The sequence below is a fragment of the Astatotilapia calliptera genome, chromosome 15 (assembly GCF_900246225.1).
Source record: "Astatotilapia calliptera chromosome 15, fAstCal1.2, whole genome shotgun sequence".
NCBI classification, from domain to species: domain Eukaryota; kingdom Metazoa; phylum Chordata; class Actinopteri; order Cichliformes; family Cichlidae; genus Astatotilapia; species Astatotilapia calliptera.
Window position 1 is genome coordinate 38,897,525 of NC_039316.1, and position 13,523 is coordinate 38,911,047.

Below are 13,523 nucleotides of genomic sequence, written 5' to 3' on the forward strand. Positions count from 1 at the left end.
TTTGATTATGCTTGGGGTGGCTGTAGCTCAGGAGCTACATCAGGTCACCTACGAATGGAAGGGTGGAGGTTTTGATCCGTAGCCGCTCCAGTCCGCCTGCCAAATATCTTTGGGCAAGACACTAACCCGAAGTTACTGTCCGATGCATCCATCGGAGCGTGAGTGTGAACGTGTCTGACTGTTAGGAAGCACTTAAGCATAGAAAAAGTGCTTGTGCTCTGCAGTGGGTGTGAATGGGTGAATTAGGCGTGTTGTATAAAGCGTTTTGAGTGCTCAGGTAGAGCAGAAAAGAGCAACACAAGAACCAGTGCTTTTACCAAAATGCACCCTTTCATCTCATTAAACATGCATTAAAAGATAAGTTCCTCTCATCTGTAAACTGCTCTGACATGTCCTTGTTAGCTAGAAAAATGCTTCAGATGAATCAGTCTGGAGCGTCTCAGTCCAGTTTTGGTTTCCTAACAGGTTTTGTCAGCAGGTGCAGACTAAAGTTGATGAGTCATACCATGAAGCTAGGGGAAAGATCTGCTGAAGGTAGGTTAACACAGAGGTGACAATCAGTGACGTAAAGAGCGCCACAGATCTTTGTTGATGGTGAAGTCTAGAGAAGATCAGATGGAGTTGCACTGTGTCTTTGTGGATGTACAGAAGTCAGGGTGCCAGGAGAGAAACTGTGGTAGCCTATGAAGAAGTCAGGAGTACGTGAGGGGGGTCCAGGACATGAGGACAGCGAGACAGTGGTGCTGAGGAGGAGCGAGATGGATTCAAGGTTGGGGTGGGATCACAGAAGGTATCACCTGGGAGCCCCTACTTGTCTGCAGTGGTGATAAACAGATGGATCTGCAAAGGATTAGGATGTTTGCAGACAACATTAGGATCTGTAGTGAGAGCAGGAACAAGGTGGAGCAGAGCATGGAGAGGTGGAAGTACGCACCAGAGAGAAGAGGAATAACAGTCAGTGGAAGAAGGCCGTAATAGATGTGTGAATGAGGGAGACAGGTGCAACACTGAAGCTGCAAGTGTAGATGAGATTGTATACCTGGGGTCAAACAGGTGAAGAAGACAGTCTCAGTGGTGAGCAAGTTAGAGACTGACATGGTTTAGACATGTGCAGAGGAGGGATGGTGGATATGCTGGACAAAGGATGTTGAATATGGAGGTGCAGGACAAGAGGAAAGGAGGAAGAGGATCCATGGAAAGAACGTTTGGGATGTTAAGCAGCTACTGGTTGTAAGTTCTCCTGAGTTTGTTTGTTGCATTAGATGTGACATTAGTAACTAACAGCACACTCCATTTGCATGATGTTTCTGTTTGGCTTGCAGTTTGTGCTCTTAGCTGAGACAAACAGCAGAAAACTTTTTTCTTCATAGGTGGTACTCTTTATGTCCTCAGGCCGCGTTTGTTATGCATCAGCTACCAGCCCACCTGAGGTGTCACTGACTGCAGCTCTCCACATGCAGTCATGTTTTAAAGACTTCTCAGGCAATGCAGGAGCACAGAGGGATCCCGATGGTCATTATGAACACAATAAGTACACTGAAATATACAGGAGGCTGAAACTATCACATAATGCATTTAAACAGAAACCACCACACAAGACGAGGGACAGCATTTAGGTTCGTCACTTTTCTAAACAAATATTGGTAAAAGTCTACTTATAATAAAATATAATTCATTATATTTAGAGTCGTGTTTCGCTCATTATACAATTTCCATGTAAATAAAGTAAAATGTAAAAGCCTCTGTCCTTTATAAGGGGCCAGCCTGCAGGGGCAGAAGTGTAGGACCTCCCTTTCCTTGCCAAGCTAGATGAGGAGGTTAATCTCTCCAGCATGTCCTGGGTCCTCCTGGTCGGACATGTCCAGAAAACCCCACGTAAGAAACATCGAGGAGGCATCCAAGTGAAATACCTGAACCACTTAACTGTCTCCTTTTCGCTGTCCGGGAACAGGCGCTCTGCTCTCAGTCTGTCTAAAGTGGGCATTTCACCTTTTTCCGCCTGAGAACCATAAATGACAGATTTCATGAGATAATCCTGAAGCCAGAGAATTTTAGAAAGAGAAAACATATTGAGTTACACTATTTTTCCCTAATCCTAGAGGATTTCAAAAAACCGTCTGAGTATGAAAAGAGAAGCTGATGCAGAAGTGCTTTAAACTTTCAAAATGTAGTGAGAATATTTCAAAAAGTCCATGTAAAATATGACTTTCAGCCCTCTTGATTTATGGCCTCAGTAAACACTTTAATGATGACTTTATGGTCTCAAACGTTACGTTCAAGTCTTGCTAAAAACAAAATGAAAATCTTTTGGGAAATTATGTCCATTAGAGCCAAAAAGCAGGATGACAACTTGCCCAATCGTGTCACTGTCCCTCAGTCGCTCAGTCGGATCTACCGTTTGTTCTTTGTATGCAGTTTCAAAACACTCGACACTGAAAACTGAAGCTTGAGGCTTCGTAACAGCCCATATGGAAAAGAAATAGCAAAAACTTATATGATTCACTCATGAAAGTGGCCACTTTCTCATTTCTTTCATATATTATTTTACTAAGTATCCAAAACATACAAGTTTCATTATATAATTTTTCAAGGGATCTTATATGTGTCTTCACTCTTGTATGCTTTTCATACAAGTTTCACACAGACAGATACAAACTTCATAAGATTTATATACATCTTTTCCATATGGGAGTGCTTCACTAATGAATGAGTGCCATTGCAGTGACTACATCCACCCTTACAATACAATCTATGGTTAAACAGTTTCCTTCTGTAACTCGCTCTGGGAATCTTTAGGTCCTTGAAGCAAAAGAAGAACTTTTACGGAATAATAAAATAAATTCATGTGAAAAATGGCAGCAAAGTGGCAGTGAAAATAAGTGAGAGTGAACTCTGCTGGGAGTTTCTTTTGTACTGCGATGGCTTCAGGGTGTCTGTTGTGGGGAAGCTGTCAGTTTTGCAGGAACATGGTTTTTGGCAGCAGCAGAGAGACATTTGGGCCCATTTCTGTGCAAAACTTTCAGAGCTCGATGGTTTTCTATCAGTCACGAACAGGCCCGCTACAACTGTCAGCTTCTTAAGACAATCCAACAACTGTGAGCTGCCACAGTCCTGCTTATCAGCTGCTCTACCTGCTGTCTGTACAACAGCTCTGCTTATCAGGCAGAATCACACACAAGTCAAACTTCACACTGTTTGTGTGTTTTTTAGCATGAAAAATAATGTCTGATACAGACAAGGCGACATAACTCAATGCAGGAGGTGTGGTAGAAAATAAAGGTTCACACATTAGATATTAAATGTGGGAAATAACGTGATGATAGTCAGAGTTAAGGAAATCCACAAATTATATTCAGAATAGCTCTTAGTTTAAACTAATTATTATTAGTTACTATCAGCACTTCTCTTCTTCTTCTCACGCTATGCGTTTCTTTCAAGGTGGAGCTGAGCCTTGAGTTGGAAACGACAAATATCCCATCAACCAGTGGTGAGTGCTAAAAAAGGGAAACTAAGAGCTGTTGTTATTGGCTATGATTAAACTCTGGCTCTCTTCCACAGTGTGTCTTTTGTCTTGTCTCCCTCCCCGAACCCCATCCAGTCATGGCAGATGGATGTCCCTCCCTGAGCCTGGTTCTGTAAGAGGCTTGTTCCTGTTAAAAAGGGAGCTCTTCCTTGCCACTGTTGCCAAGTGCTTGGTCACAGGAGGTCATGTGACAGCTGGGGTTTTCTCCTATATTTGTGTGGACTTTAGCTCATAATAAAAAGCACCTCGAGGCAACTGTTGTTGTGATTTGGTGCAATGTAAAAAAAATGAATTGAATGTTATGTTCAACATTTGTGGCTGATTTATAAAAGAAGTGTGTGCTCGTGTTGTAGATATTGAATGAATAGAATGAGTATGTGTATGTGGCGCCACAGCTCACCTGTTTGAGCAATCCTTGTAGCATGGGCTGGAGTGCTCCTGCAGCGTCACAGGTTTGAGTCCCGAGCTGTTTGCTGTGCATCTCCCCCTGCACGTTACTGCCTGCTGCACACTGTCCTGTTTAATCAAAAGGCCAGCTGCACTGTCGCATCTCTAATGTCGTTTGTTTTGTCTGCTTTTTGTGTTTAACAAGCATTAGCACAGCGGTGCACTGAGACAGGAACAATGCTTTTAGGCTGCATTGACTGTGACAACCTTTTGTTCCTCTTTGTTATCACACATTTTAAACGTCAACTGCTGTCCTTGACCAGATTTTTATTTACTGCAATCATAACAAAATCATTTTATCTGCAGCAGCTCAGAAGCTCAGTAATGACTGATGGTCAACTAAGTATTCATGAGGCTTGATCTTTAATCAACTACTCATGATTAAATGGCTATTTCATGCACTCGACTCCAATACAAGCCAAATGAAAGTGATCAAAGAGAACAGGATGAGACTGAGAGCTGGTTTGGGTTACTGCAATGACAAACTGATGTATGGAAAACAAACAAATGTAGAAAAGACTCGATTCTGCTGCACTGCTACAGGCTCGGCTGCTGGGGGACTCCCCATAATGAACTTCTCCTTTCTCACCTCTCGCACCATATTGGTTTATATGTATCACAATTAAATGTCATTAGCTTCTGTATACTCTCTCCCACAGTTTGTTGTTTATAGTCATTCTATGCTCAACGTTTCTATCTTCTCTCTCCATCTCTCCATCCAGTTGATGGAGATCGCTCTGCTTTCTTCTGCTGGAGGTCTCCTGTTACAAACTGAGCTCTTTCTCCTCATCTCCTCCTCATGCTCCTCACAACAGTCTTTACACATAGTACACAGTGTTTACAGTACAAGACAGGACTTCTTGTGAAATGGTGCTAAGCAGGTTTTACACAAACAAAATGTGACATTAACCTTTTGGCCGTTTTGGATGTGTGACGATCATAATGACAATGTGGGACCTAGAGAATAAATCCCATCCTGAGCAACGTCACATGACAAGACTCAGTACAAATACAAGAACATGGAAAGGTGACGAGCACTGTACTCATCAGTAACGGAGGTTTGGGCTCGGTGCCTCATGCAGCGGTAAATGCTTCTACTCTCTGATGCCCTGAACAGGATTTGTAAAACTAATCAAACAATTAATTTTCCTGTCTGTCTAGAAAACACTTCACTCCATCCAGCTCACCAAACCGCAGGGATCCTGGAAACCTGTGCAGAAATGCGGTCCTGTCCGGCAGGCTGTAGAGCAGCAGATAAACGTCGGGCTGATTACCGTCTGTGCTCCCTAATGAGTAATAAAGGAGAAAGAGAGGCTGAATTCAGAGCCTGTCACCTCCCTTTATCCGGCCTGCTGTTTGTGATTCACACTGAGGTTAATCACTTTCATTAATCTACTGCCTCTCCATGGGGGAGCTGGAACACACGCCATCAGACCTAACAGCTCCTGCAATAGAGAATATACAGGAAACACAGCGTCCCCTCATGTGACACACTGAATTATGCAACAAGTATTCAGCAGTCAAGAAAAGCTTTGATTGTACAACAGGCACCTGCTGATTGGTGAGGTGATTTTAGAGGTTTTAGTCAGTTAGCTGAGCCCTGCTTCATGCACATGCTTCAGTGTCGTTAAAAGTGTTTTACATTGTTACACTGACTTAGCACTAAGAGAAAGTACTTTTGTTGCCTAAATCTAGCAAATATTTATTAAAGTAACAATAAATGTGTCTGTACTGCAGAGTGTTTTTCTTTCAACATTTAAAATAAGATTGAGAAAAGTAAAACATAAATAAGTCTTAGACCAGCGGGCCCCGACCACAGTCCGGTTTATGCCCAACAATGTTTTCACTGATTGGCCTTTAAGGTGTCACAGATCAATACAACAAAATAAAAGAGTTAACGATAAAAAATGAAGATAAAAATCTAGAAAAACCCTGAAAATCATAAACTTCACACCCAAGCCTCAACTCTGGCAGCCCGATACCAAACAACTCCGGTCCGTGGCCCGGGGGGCGGGGGCCGCTCTCTTAGACCTCGATCAATGATACCCAAAGTGTGGGCTGGAACACTCTGCTGGTGCACAATAACTCATTTACACAAAAAGAAGATTTAATTAAAAATTTACAAGCTAGTTTAAAGTTGTGAAGAAATCAGAGTTGTGATGAACGGCCGGTCAAACTGCAGAAAATCTGAATATTGTGAAAGTGGCCACAGCAATCATTCGTTTGGGAATAGATGCAGGAGACCGACAGAGATTAAGAGGCTGCATAACTGGATGAGCATTTCAGTTAAAGCATGCTTGAATTGTATTTGGTGGACGGAAACTTCACTGCATGGAAGACTGTTGTGCTGTGGCATCGCTCAGAGCTCAGCCCTGGGGCTCGGCTCTTATTTCTGTTGGCATTGGGACAAATAACAGCATGTCGCTTATTTCCAGATGACATCCAGCTTTATTTTTTCTTAATGGTCCTGAGTTATGATGAACCATTGTGTTGCTGATGGACAATGGCTTTGGTTTTTTAACAGTTTAGTTCTAAGAAGAGCATTTCTGAATCCTGCTCCGGAAAAAGTTTCCAATCAGAACGCGTCTGTGCCCGCTGCTGCACGGGTTTTATCTTTGATCGCAGCGTGTGACACTCGTGTGAAGCAGCTCTCCAGCAGCTCCTGTTACTCACTATCATGACACCATTGTTACTGAACCTGTTGGAAAAATTCCTAACTGTACTGATGTTGATAGAACAGAAATGCAGCACTTTCATAATAGCAGCACCAGCCGTGCTTCACTTAGCAGCATATGAAAAATTGCACCACTCGTTGTTTATCTAGCAGATATAGCCTGGTGCTGGTTCAGAGATCTTCATGGCTGGAGGGGTTAACATAACTTGGTTTTGATAAAAGCTTTGAACACCTCTACTCTTGAAAAACGTTTTGTTTTGGGGGTTTTATGGTTTGTTTTGATGCTTTTTACAGGATTGGAGATTAATATTTATTTTGATGCTGTGCTGGACAAAAAGCTGAGATAAGAGAGCAAAATGACCATTCATCCTTGTCCACGGGGTATTAAAACACACTTTTCCCTGGCAGCTCACAAACAACATCTCCTGTGTCGTAAATTCACGGCTCTTTTTGTTCTATATCTTTTCGAATTTATAGCTGAAATAAACTTGAACTGTGGCTATGAAAATGCTTATATCCCCGCTGGTAACACGGCAAACTGTTTGTTACATCGCCAGCCATAAATCAGGCAGCTGTGAGGCTGTCCTGACCCAAGTCCTTTCACATCCATTTACCACTGATAATGCCTGCTGTTCCAGTGGGCCTCCAGGGGACACAGCCAGATCCCTTCATGAATAAGCAGACCTGCTCCATCCTCCAGCTGAAGCCCTCAGCTGGGTGTCAGGAAAGAGTGCGGCGTACGAGCAAAGTGCTGACATGAAAAATGAGGGACAAAGTCTGGTTTTCATGCAGTAGAAACTGGGCCTGAGACTTAAATCATTAAAAACAAAACGCTATACACTCGCTCATCTTCTATTAAAGGAGTTTTGCTCATTGATGTCTGGAAAAACAGTTATCACACTTCCATCGCCGAAACACGCATAAGGCGTCCGCTGGCGTAGCTGCAGATACTGAAAGCTAAAGGATAATGTTTCATTGCCTATAAGTGTAATTACTGTGACCTCCTTCTTTACTGAAGAATTAAAAACTACTAATATTACAGCTGGGGGTTAAAATTCACCCAGTCCCACAACTTTACCCCACGTGAGCCCCAACTGATCTTATTAGGCCACAACTACAAACACTTGAGTTTAAAAACTATTTTAGATGATTTTTATTTCATATTTAGTCACTTACTGCAAGGTAAGATCTGTGTGTACGGCCCACATGCAGGAGAGCATGATGGCATAAAGTGGCACGTGTTTCAAAATCGACCTCAGCCGTGCTTTTATTCACAACTTAGCTGTGTGGCCCGAGAACACCCAAAGACCTCCATATGTGAAGATGATTGTCTCTCACTATGTTGTTTCCAGAACACGGTGAGTCATAGCCAAAGGACACCTTGTGTGCATTATTGCGATGCCAGTGGCTTTGGCAAAAAGTCACTTTTTGATGCCTTACAAATGAAATCAGGCTTTTTGTCAGGGTAGATGGTTTGGCCACATCGATAGGGGGTCCCCCTCCTCTCCGGTCCTCTCACATCCACCCCTGCACTCTCTTCTCTGCACAGAGAGAGAGTTACACAGCCGAAGTCTAATCTAGTCTAGTTGTCGTTGGACGTTTGGAGAAACTGGTTGGCCGTGGAGGAGCGATGTAAAGTGACTGTAATAAATGAGAATAAATGTGTTCGCTACAATACTGAAGAATCTCTTTGCATTTGTTATGTGACAGTTAAGACTCTGAGTCAGACGTGAAATCCAAACAAACAGTTCTCTCGCTGCTCTTTCTGTGGCTTTAATAAAGCACAGACCAGTCAAACCCTTTTAATGCCTGCATCAAATGAAACACACTTTCTGGACATCAAAGAAATTCGTCATCTTAAGACGCGCTCAGTAAGTTGCAGTGTTTCTTGTTTGAAGTTATTCGAGTGATTACCAGATGAATTTCAGGCAGCGTTTCTCCAGAAACGAATACAACTGTGAAGTGAAACCTATTGGATTATATTTCCAGAAAGCAAACTGCACGCGTGCGGCTTCTTTTTTAGCATTGGGTGAACATCTTTATTAAACACACACAGTCACTACAGTCCCAATCTAGAAGCAATATCAGCACCTCCTTCATAACTGCCCACTTCAGCGCCCATCTCTGTGTGCCGTTAGGAGGAAGCACCGTAAAAACCCCATAAAAGACACTCTATACACTTGCCTTTTATAGCATTCATACTGCTGCCACTGGCTCTGCACTACATAGCCATAAATATCAATCCTTATTACATAACCAGTCACTGAGGATGGATTGTGTCCCAGTGAGTGACTGGGTAATGCTTTCCATGAAATATTGTTCATGAGGCAAAATGAAGCATCTAATGCAGCTAATAAGACCACTGCTCAAGCACTGAAGTCATTATAGTGCAGCATGATATACTACAAGTTGCAGTGCAGTGTATTTCATGTTTTTTGACTCCCCTTAAGAGGAACCGTCACGACTTCAACTTCTGGGCTTTATATTTATGTATACATATTAGCGATGGTCTGTACTAGCTGCACACACTGTTAAAAACACATTAATCATTCTCAGTCTTTAAAAAGTGTTTAATACAAATTAAGGCCAAGAACACAGTTACGTTGGAGTACCACCATTGATTAAAAACGGAGGTACTCCCAAACTTTCATCACAGGAAGGGATATTAGTCTGACAGCTTTCCCATCCATAAAAAGAGGAGAGAGACGTGAAAAAGTGATTGTGGATGAAGACAAAACCTCTAGCTGTGTTATTAGACTTCTCTCCCATTCATTTGATGTATTTGGTGCATTAAAAGAGCTCTGAAATGCTGCTGGTTATCAGCTAACACTGAATCCTGGGCCTACGAGGACTTTAAAAGCCCTCAGACAACAAGTGAAAGTCACGTGAAAGATGGAAATATCAGCCGCTCCCCTGCTGGGCAGCACACCAGCTGTTTGTAAAGCAAACCAGTGGCCATGACCCTGATCACAGAAGAAGCTGACAAGCTGCAGTTCAGCCACAGAGCGGTAATTATAGACCATGTTTATTCTGTGAAAACCGACTTGGATTAAAAAAAGTAGTAGAGAGGACTAAACACGACTGCTGCTTAAACCTGTGTCATTAAATTGATAGTTTGACGAGCTTGATGATGAAAGCAGAGGTCTTTAAGACAAAGTATTTATTAATCTCAATAAACTGTGCAGTTACAGCTGTGCAGCAGGTAATGTCTTATTGTAGTTTGGCCCACATTATAAAAAGAGCTGCAATTGCCTTCATTTAGCTCCTCCTACTTCCAGTTAATGTTAAGTTACTTACAGCACTTTGTCTTTTTTGCTAAAAATAATATTTGGCATATTGAACACAAGCTTCAGCTACATGACATCAACATAAAATCACTTCCCCAGCCTATTTCCTTTGTCTTCATCATAACCAGCAGTCATAAGCCATTCGATGTAATTATCAGTATAAGAAAAACATCTTAATCATGTGTTATTCATAGATTTTGCTTCTGACTCCTTTGAGCCATTTATAGATGGAACAACTGTGTCTTACACCATTAACTTCACTGAAAACGCTTCGTGAATATTCCTCTGGGGAACAAACAAATGGCCTGTGGGTGTCCAAAAGAGAACCTTTAGGTCTGTCTGCGAGTGTCTCGTGCTGTAAAGACAACGTTTCAGTCGAATATTTGAAAAGAGCATCCAAATCAGTCAGAGCGTAAATGGCTTTCCTCAAACCATGTAAGGGAATCAATTTCAACTGACAGCAACCAGAGAAAAACTGTGTGAAGGTTTGTTCTTACCACTGTTTCCTTATTTGACACTTTGCAGATATTTAATTTATATTTCATTTTATTTGTAAAGCTATCAATGCAGAGTCATTTTCATTTAATTAAAAATGTGCTCAAATCTAAGGCTTAAGGTCTGAAACAATATCATATATATGAAAATTGGATTTAATTTAGGAATGCAAAGGGAATGTTAAACTCCCTAAAAACACTTCTTATGTTACACTCTCTGACAGCTGGCTGCATCATAAGGACCTGCCTGGCTTCCACATTTGATTTGGAATCACAAGCAACTACCAAAACAATAAAAACCGAAAGTAAAAAATGTTGGGAGAATCCACTTTTTAATCATTTTTCATTTAGTTGCCATGAAATGTCCGAGTTAATGCTGAAAGACAAATCACTTGGAAGAAAAATCCCTATAAGCTTCACAAATTGCTCTTTTGCACAATATTATTACTAGATATATTATATATTATTATTTTTTTTGCACTAACTTGTCTTGTAGCACCTTGGTTCCTGGAGGAACGTTGTTTCGCCTCACTGTGTATTTTTAAACTGTATATGGTTGAAGTGACAATAAAGTTGAACTTGAACTTGAACAAATCCCATGTCAGATAAACCCAAGTCATTTATTATTAACGGAATATTAACTAGAAACAGAAAAATCTCACTTTTATTGTGCAATAAAAATTTAATTCCGATATCAAGGCCTCACGGTGTTACAGCAAAAATAGGAACAATGTAAATAATTCATGGTCCATTCATGTAAATTAATCTCCCTCTTGTGTTTTTACTGGGCAAAGCTTTGACTCTCTGCTAGCTGCTGGTGGCCATGTTTGCTTGTCAGAAGCATTTGTTTTCCTGCAGAGCTCGAGCTCAGAGCTTCAGCAGCAGGTCTGCGTGGCGGCTGGACTCGAGCCGGGGTTTGGAACGACTCGAGGATGCAACCACATGGCCTGGTGCAAATAACTGGCAGGCTGTTGTGACATTCATTACAAAATACTGTGTCTGCTATGTGGGACTGTGCCCAGACAAAATAAGAAACGAAATAATAACAACAGTCGTACTCATTTTAATGGAAAGCACAACTGCTCATTTTCATATTAGATATCATATCATATATAAACAACTGACGGTCCACAGTGTACGGCCCTGTTTTGTAGTACTTAGAGGCTGTTGGGGACATTTATTCACCTTCAGGTGTCTGCTGGTCACAAACAGCCAGAAAACAGATTGAAGAGGTGTACTGCATCTCCGGGACATTTTTGGGAACTCCGATAAGCTCCGATAAAGACGATAAGCTGAGGAAAACTTCCAGAAAGTGAAAAGTGCTTAAAATCGGAGTCAGTTTTACTTAGTTTAACCTTTTGCTGTTGTAAATGATTGCATCCTGCTTCACATTAAATAGACAGTTATTTACCTGTTACCATGGTGAAGATTAGTACTGAAGCTCCTGTTAGCTTTAAATCCTTTATTAGCTCCTTTCACGATCCTCCAGATAATTCATTTACTTCAGAACCAGCTGGATGTTTTTGTAAAATATGCAGTAAAATTAACTATTAAAAAGAAAGAAAAGTAAATTCTTTCAAACTCTTACCTGCCCGGTCGACCTTCTTTCTCTCTATGCTGAAAGTTGTTGTGTCTTTTGTGTGTATGTCACACAGTTGGCATTTTGTAGGGTGGATAGCTCTACCCTGAGATTTCGCCCCCTCTCTGGTCACTACAATGTCACGAACAATGACCCCAAATACACCAAAGCAGTAAAAGCGTTCAATATTTGACGTGGTTCATTTCTCAAGCAAAGAAATTGTCTGCAGGATCCTGAAAGAAACTGTACTAAAAGGATTAAAGAGTAACAATGGAGCTTCAGAGAGTCTCGAGTCATACCTCATTTCTTTGTATTAATTATTTATGGAAATGGAAAACAGTATATAAGTATACTTCTAATGAGCTTAGGCCCAGGCATGACTGATAGTGTCCCACCGTGGTGGTCGTGGTGGCTCCTGCACTGACAGTGTGTTTGGGTCAGTGGTTTTCTGCATTCATCTCCAACACCACGAGCTGCTCTCCCATTGCGTTTTACACATGGCTGTAGACTTTCATTCTTCTAAGCAAGAGCAAGAGATGCACACCTGAAGCCATACTAATCTGGACTGACTTAACACGGCCCAACAGGTATTGAGGAAACAGGTCAAACTGATGAGACGGGGGCCACTGGAACCAGACATGGACAAGAATCAATGATATGGGATTGATCCAATGCTACGATGCCAGTTGAGCCATTGAGAGGGAGCAACACAGAAGATGCCAGATTCAGGGGTTAAACCAAAGTATGATAGGAACTATTTAGGAATTATTATACACAGACCCTCGTTTTCATTTTTACTTGCCACTACTTTCATCATATTTTCTATAAGAACACACTAAATGTAGCCTTAACTACATTTGTGCAATATAGTAGAGTTTTTCCACTGAGTTTAACCAATCACCCAAACTCACAAGCAGCCAATGATTTGATATAAATCAAAATATTTTCAAATTTGAAATGAGTTTGGATTTAAAACAGTTCAGCTGCCTCGTGATTATTGAAGGCATGAAGGTATTATCCTCCAAATGCAACTGTGGGGTAAATAATTACTCTAAAGACTGTGTTACTTTGATCCAGTGATAGCCTTGAGCTGATGATGAGTTTTACATTCAGACAGCATCTAGGGGCACATCCAGGTCACAGTTCCAACACTAGAACCTATTCATCCATAACATCCAGCAGTTTGGAGGAGAGTAGAAGGGCTTCACTAAGGAGAAAGGCACTGAGGTGATGGTTTTAATGCTTGTATCTACAGTGGGGCAAAAAAGTATTTAGTCAGCCACCGATTGTGCAAGTTCCCCCACCTAAAATGATGACAGAGGTCAGTAATTTGCACCAGAGGTACACTTCAACTGTGAGAGACAGAATGTGAAAAAAAAATCCATGAATCCACATGGTAGGATTTGTAAAGAATTTATTCGTAAATCAGGGTGGAAAATAAGTATTTGGTCACCTCAAACAAGGAAAATCTCTGGCTCTCACAGACCTGTAACGTCTTCTGTAAGAAGCTTTTCTGTCC

General features: G+C 41.4%; 1 protein-coding gene across 26 annotated transcripts in view; it reads right to left on the bottom strand.

The window, feature by feature from the left end:
- The window catches only part of ptprfa (protein tyrosine phosphatase receptor type Fa), a 361,887-nt gene that overhangs the window by 338,543 nt on the left and 9,821 nt on the right, over positions 1-13,523 (bottom strand). The window contains exon 2 of one of the 26 annotated variants that reach the window (XM_026143458.1): positions 5,158-5,256. The exons of the other annotated variants lie outside the window; for them this stretch is intronic. The gene's annotated coding sequence lies outside the window, so the exon portion shown is untranslated. The remainder of the gene's footprint in view (positions 1-5,157; positions 5,257-13,523) is intronic. 26 annotated transcript variants of the gene reach the window in all.